Source organism: Canis lupus, chromosome 11, assembly GCF_011100685.1.
Source record: "Canis lupus familiaris isolate Mischka breed German Shepherd chromosome 11, alternate assembly UU_Cfam_GSD_1.0, whole genome shotgun sequence".
In the NCBI taxonomy this organism is placed as follows: Eukaryota; Metazoa; Chordata; class Mammalia; order Carnivora; family Canidae; genus Canis; species Canis lupus.
Genome location: NC_049232.1, coordinates 54,117,752 through 54,125,441, shown reverse-complemented (window position 1 = coordinate 54,125,441; position 7,690 = coordinate 54,117,752).

The following is a 7,690-nucleotide window of genomic DNA, read 5'->3' as shown; positions in this document are numbered from 1 at the left end:
ATATATATTTAGAGAGAGAGAGGTTTATTAATATGAATAATTGGTTCACACAATTATGAAGGCTGAGAAGCTCCACAGTTTGCCATGTGTACACCAGTAGGAAAGCTGGTGGTGTAAGTCTGAGGGCCTGAGAACTAAGGAACCCTGCCAGTGGTTTAATTTCAAGCGCAATGATCAGAGAAGATGAGACAAGATGTTCCAACTCACAAATGAGGCAAGAAAAAAACCGAAAACACTCCTTCTTCCTCCACCTTTTGTTCTATTCAGAACGTCAAGAGATTGGATGATGTCACCCACACTGGTGAGGGCAGTCTACTTTACGGAGTCCACTAATTAAATTAAAATGGTAATATCCAGAAATACTCTCATAAACACACATAGAAATAATGTTTAATCTGGCACCTAGAAGCCAGTCAAGTTGACACATAAAATTAACTATCGCAGATGCCCTCCTTATCCTGTTTAGACTCTGACAACCCTCACCAGGGTGTCCCCCTGCCCAGATGCCCTTCTCACCTTGATTGGGCTCAGAAAGTCTGTACCAGGCCACACTTTCCGCTTGGATAACCTTCTCATCTTGCTTGGCTCCAGTACCCCTGCTCTAGACCACTGCAGGCTCCCCTGTACCTCTGAGGGGAAAGCTACTTTGCTTGATCACTGAATGGCTTTTGGATTGAGTTGTTCAGGAAGAGAAAAGGAAAAAAGGTAAGGGGGAAGGAGCTTAATTGCCTAATTATTTACCTGTCTCCCCTATTGGATACAAACTTACTTGAGGCTAACAATAAAGTTGGGGGTTTAGCAATAAACGGATTTGTGGATTATTTATTTATTTATTTATTTATTTATTTATTTATTTATTTATTTAAGAAACAGAGATAGCACATAAGCAGGAAGGGCTGGGAGAGGGAGCGAGAACCTCAAGTGGACTCAGAGCTGAGTACAGAGCTGGGCATGGGGCTCAATCCCACAACCCTGAGATCATAACCTAAGCCGAAACCAAGAATCAGATGCCCAACCAACTGTGCCACCCAAGCATCCCAATTTATATATTGTTTTGTGCATCTCTAGCTCCCGGAACAGTACCTGGCACATAAGTAGATCCTCAATAAATATCGAATGAATGAATGACACGGCAAGGAATGAATTTGAATCATCACTAAATCCTAGGAATCCCGGGACTGGAGCTCAAAGATGCTTACTAACCGTGCTTCAAATTGACTGGCATTGGGGTTCACACAGAGTAGATTCTCTGTAAATGTTGGTTGGTTGAATGAACACATGAACAGTTAAGTCAAAGTTAAGGGGTGACAAAGAAGACAGCATGACTACAAGGAGTCAATTGTAGCTGAGAGGTGTCCTGACCCTCTTAATATAAGGACATTTAGCCTTGCTGCTCAAAGTGTGGTTCTTGGGCTAGCAGCACTAATGTTATCTGGGAACTCATCAGCAGTGCAGAATCTGCAGCCCTATCAAATCTCCTGAATCAGAATCTGCACTTAACAAGATCCCTGGGTGATTCGTGTGTGCTTCAAGGTTGGGAAGCGCTGTTGTAAAAGATTGTTTCCCTTTTGGGCACATGTTTACCAGTCTGACGAGTCTGTGAAAGTCCTTAAAATTGGATGCTTTATGGCTACATGGAAGAATGAAGAAAGCACACATGGATTGAGAGTAAAGACTCCCAGAATAACCACAGTTAGGAATTCAAAGTGACAGCGCTTCTACTTGGGGAAGCAAAGTGTTAATGGCGGGGTGACTAGGAAGGGGACTGTAACATACCCCTATGTTGTTTAATTATTTAGCAGTGATTCAAAACTCGTGTACACTGTATATGTATATATACATGTGCATATAACTGGGAGGAGGCAAGCTGGAGGGAGCCCTACTCAGGCAGTGCCCCAAACGCAGAAACTACAAAGCCTTCTTCTAAATCAGAATCAGGGGTAATCAGAGGCAACATTTACCATTAAATGTTTGTTTATAAGCTTAGTTTGGAAATTCAGAGACTTCTGGAGTTCTCTCAGCATCATTTTTCAGGAGAGTGAACGGATATTTAGAGAATAAGAAAAGAATAAGGTCCGGGGCACGGTGCGGTGGGCCGGAGGCAGTCCCCTTTTCCTTGGGTGATATCTCCATCTGCTGGCGGTTCAGGATATGGCTAACGAAGACCTGAAAGCGCTTGCAACTCAGTGTGTACTCTCCCGTTTCTTCTGCCTCACCTTTTCTCTCCCTTTTCCCCACCTCTGCCTCTCTTCTTCCTTTCTTTTTCTGTTTGCTCACTCTCCCGTTCTCCCTTCTCTATTTTTTTCTCTTTCTCTATATCCCTGATGCAGATGCTGCTTGTATCCTGTATACGTGGAAAACCCCTTCCTTATGGGGCCGCCTTCACCATGGATAGGTCTTGCCTTACACGAAGCTGAATCTACCTTCTGTAGCTTCTGTAATTCCAGTCCTGCTTTCTGGAGCCACACAGAACACGACGCACTGCTCTGCCCTGAGCCCTCCAAAAATTTGATTACTCCGATCACACTTTCCATTTATCTGCTCCTCTCCTTCTTAGCAACTCCCTCAAAACCCTCAGTTATGTCATACACCAAAGTTTCTAGGTCTCTCCTCTTTCAGGTCACCCCTGCTGGACATATGGCAATATATCTGGATCCCTCTTACACTGTGGGACCCCACATGGATCCACACTCCAGTTCTGGGCTGGGTAGCACAGAAAGGATCCATCACTTCCTGAGGGTAGGTGCCATGCCTCTCCTAATGAGACCAATATGTGCATTTATTCTAAGTATCTTATATTGTTCAGTTAACTTCTTTGGAGTTAACAATAAACAAAAATTCTTGACTTTGCTTCTGCTAAGTCACATCTTACCGCAATTTTAAAATTTTTATTTATTATTTATTTTTAAGAAGATTTTATTCATTCAAGACAGACACAGAGAGAGGCAGAGACAAAGGGAAAAGCAGGCTCACTGGAGGGAGCCTAGTGCAGGACTCTATCCCAGGACCCCGGGATCACGACCTGAGCCAAAGGCAGATGTTTAACTACTGAGCCACCCAGGTGCCCCATACCACAACTTGTTTAAAAAACAACGATTCAGAGCTTTATATGAAGGCTTGTTAAATTTAATCATGTCAGGTTCAGTTTTTATTTTATTTTATTTTTTTAAAGATTTTATTTATTTATTCATGAGAGACACAGAGAGAGAGGCAGAGACATAGGCAGAGGGAGAAGCAGGCTCCATGCAGGGAGCCTGATGTGGGACTCGATCCCAGAACTCCAGGATCACTCCCTGAGCGGAAGGCAGATGCTTAACTGCTGAGCCACCCACGTGTCTCAGATTCAGTTTTTAAAATTTCCCCAATACATTTGATTTTTAAAGACTTATCAAACCAAGACATATTTGATGTACAATATTGGGGGAGAATACAAAGAATGCAATTATAGTAACTCATGATCTGTTCCCCACCTAAAGGCAAACATTTTAACATTCTGATTTCTTTTTAGATTTTTCTCTGTGCCTATGTATGCTTATATAATTAATATTATATTCAATTTTTTATACTGTATTCAATTTTGTATCGTCCTTTAAAAATTTTGGTAACATTATCTTGTAAGCATTTTCTCAAATCTCACATGATAATCTCTTGAATGTTGCCAGAGTTCGATCCTTTAGTTGAACACTTAACCATTCCCAATTTTTTCAGTTATATGTAACATTTCAGTGAACTTCAAATTTTTTTACTATGATGAAGAAGCTTTATTATGGGTTTGCACATAATGAACAAAGAATAAACATTTTCAATTCCCAAGGCATTTAATTTTCACTTTTTCTTTTTTTTTTTAAAGATTTTATTTATTTATTCATGAGAGACACAGAGAGAGGCAGAGACACAGGCAGAGGGAGAAGCAGGCTACATGCAGGGAGCCCGACATGGGACTTGATGTCGGGTGTCCAGGATCACACCCTGGGCTGAAGGCAGCGCTAAACTGCTGAGCACCCAGGCTGCCCTAATTTTCAATTTTTTATTTTTCTTTTAAAAGATGTTTATTTGAGAGAGAGCACGAGTGGGGTGAGGGACAGAGGGAGAAGCCGACTCTCTGCTGATCAGGGAGCCTGATGCAGGGCTCGATCCCAAGACCCCGGGATCACGACATGAGCCAAAGATAGACACTTAACCAATGGAGCCACCCAGGCACCTTAGAGTTGAGTTTTAAAAATAGTTTTTTTTAAATTTTTATGTATTTATGATAGTCACACAGAGAGAGAGAGAGAGGCAGAGACACAGGCAGAGGGAGAAGCAGGCTCCATGCACCGGGAGCCCGATGTGGGATTCGATCCCGGGTCTCCAGGATCGCGCCCTGGGCCAAAGGCAGGCGCCAAACCGCTGCGCCACCCAGGGATCCCTAAAAATATTTTAATATTTGATTCATTTACAATAAATTTGTTGTAAGAAGTCACATAAATATCCAACATAGTTATCCCCTCTAAGACTTCCAGTTTCACAGTTTCTTTTAAATATTAATTTATATTTCTTCCGCAGCTTTGAAATGCCAACTTATTCATACATCAAATTCTTTTTAAGATTTTATTTATTTATTCATGATAGACATAGAGACACAGAGAGAGAGAGAGAGAGAGAGGCAGAGACACAGGCAGAGGGAGAAGCAGGCTCCATGCAGGGAGCCCGACCCGGGACTCAATCCCGGGACTCCAGGATCACACCCTGGGCTAAAGGCAGGTGCCAAACCACTGCACCGCCCAGGGATCCCCTCATACATCAACTTCTTTTCATATTTATGTCTATTCTGGACCTTCTGTGTTTTTTTTAAAAGATTTTATTTATTTATTCATGAGAGACACACAGAGAGAGGCAGAGACACAGGCAGAGGGAGAAGCAGGCTGTATGCAAGGACCCCAATGTAGGACTCAATCCCAGGACCCGAGGTTCACACCCTAAGCCAAAGGCAGACCTTAACCACTGAGCCACCCAGGCACCCCTCTGGACCTTCTGTTTTGATCCATTTATTTGTCTCTAAGTATGCCAGTATTAAATTAAAATATTCCATGCTCATGGATTGGAAGAATTAATATTGTGAAAATGTCAATGTTGCCCAGGACAATTTACACGTTTAATGCAATCCCTATCAAAATACCATGGACTTTCTTCAGAGAGTTGGAACAAATTATTTTAAGATTTGTGTGGAATCAGAAAAGACCCCGAATAGCCAGGGGAATTTTAAAAAAGAAAACCATAGCTGGGGGCATCACAATGCCAGATTTCAGGTTGTACTACAAAGCTGTGGTCATCAAGACAATGTGGTACTGGCACAAAAACAGACACACAGATTAATGGAACAGAATAGATAATCCAGAAGTGGACCCTCAACTTTATGGTCAACTAATATTCGACAAAGGAGGAAAGACTATCCACTGGAAAAAAGTCTCTTCAATAAATGGTGCTGGGAAAATTGGACATCCACATGCAGAAGAATGAAACTAGACCACTCTTGGGATCCCTGGGTGGCGCAGCGGTTTGGCGCCTGCCTTTGGCCCAGGGCGCGATCCTGGAGACCCGGGATCGAATCCCACATCAGGCTCCCAGTGCATGGAGCCTGCTTCTCCCTCTGCCTGTGTCTCTGCCTCTCTCTCTCTCTCTCTCTGTGACTATCATAAATAAATAAAAAAAATTTTTTAAAAGAAACTAGACCACTCTCTTGCACCATACACAAAGATAAACTCAAAATGGATGAAAGATATAAATGTGAGACAAGAATCCATCAAAATCCTAGAGGAGAACACAGGCAACACCCTTTTTGAACTTCGCCACAGTAACTTCTTGCAAGATACATCCACGAAGGCAAGAAAAACAAAAGCAAAAATGAGCTATTGGGATTTCATCAAGATAAGAAGCTTTTGCACAGCAAGGATACAGTCAACAAAACTAAAAGACAACCTACAGAATAGGAGAAGATATTTGCAAATGACGTATCAGATAAAGGGCTGGTTTCCAAGATCTATAAAGAACTTATTAAACTCAACAGCAAAGAAGCAAACAATCCAATCATGAAATGGGCAAAAGACATGAACAGAAATCTCACAGAGGTAGACATAGACATGGCCAACATGCACATGAGAAAATGCTCCGCATCAATGGCCATCAGGGAAATACATATCAAAACCACAATGAGATACCACCTCACACCAGTGAGAATGGGGAAAATTAACAAGGCAGGAAACCACAAATGTTGGAGAGGATGTGAAGAAAGGGGAACCCTCCTGCACTGTTGGTGGGAATGTGAACTGGTGCAGCCACTGTGGAAAACTGTGTGGAGGTTCCTCAAAGAATTAAAAATATAACTACCCTACAACCCAGCAATTGTACTGCTGGGGATTTACCCCAAAGATATAGATGTAATGAAATGCCGGGACACCTGCACCCCGATGTTAATAGCAGCAATGTCCACAATAGCCAAACTGTGGAAGGAGCCTCGCTGTCCGTCGAAAGATGAGTGGATAAAGAAGATGTGGTTTATGTGTATGATGGAATATTACTCAGCCATTAGAAATGACAAATACCCACCATTTGCTTTGATGTGGATGGAACTAGAGGGTATTATGCTGAGTGAAATAAGTCAATCGGAGAAGGACAAACATATGGTCTCATTCATTTGGGGAATATAAAAAATAGTGAAAGGGGAAAGGAGAAAAATGAGTGGGAAATATCAGAAAGGGAGACAGAATATGAGAGACTCCTAATTCTGGGAAATGAACTAGGGGTGGTGGAAGGGGAGGTGGGCGGGGGTGGGAGTGACTGGGTGATGGGCACTGAGGGGGGCACTTGATGGGATGAGTACTGGGTGTTATTCTATATGTTGGCAAATTGAACACCAATAAAAAATAAATTTCTATTTAAAAAAATTAGATTTTGTGTGTGTGTGGCAAAATACTCATAAAATTTACCATCATAATCATTTTTAATTTTATTATTTTGAAAAATATTTTGTGTTTTTATTTGAGAGAGGGAGAGAGCGCATGGGGGGGTCAGAGGCAGAGAGAGAGGGAGAGGAGAAAAAGACTCCCCAAGTATCAGGGAGCCTGATGCAGGGCTCGATCCCAGGACTCTGAGACCACAACCTGAGTGGAAGGCAGATGCCTAACAGCCTGAGCTACCCAAGTGCCTCCATAATCACTTTTTTAAAAGATTTTATTTATTGAGAGAGAGAGCGAGCGTGAGCAGAGGGAAGGGGAGACAGGGAGAGGAAGAAACAGACTTCCCACTGAGCATGAAGACTGACATGGGGCTCCATCCCAAGACCCTGAGATCATGACCTGAGCTGGGGTCAGATGCTTAACTGACTGAGCCACCCAGGCACCGCCATCATAATCATCTTTAAGTGCACAGTTCAGTAGTATTAAACACTCATAATGTTGTACAACCATCGCCACCATCTATTCCCATAGCTCTTTTCATCTTGTAAAACTTAATTAAACAGTCATTCTCCAATTGCTCTCCTCCTAAACCCTGGCAAACACCATTCTACTTTTCATGTCTATGATTTTGACCATTCTAATTACCCCATATAAGAGGAATCATAGAGTATTTGTCTTCTTGTAACTGGCTTATTTCACTTAGCATACCGTTCTCAAGGTTTATTCATGTTGTAGCATGTTGGAATTTCCTTCCT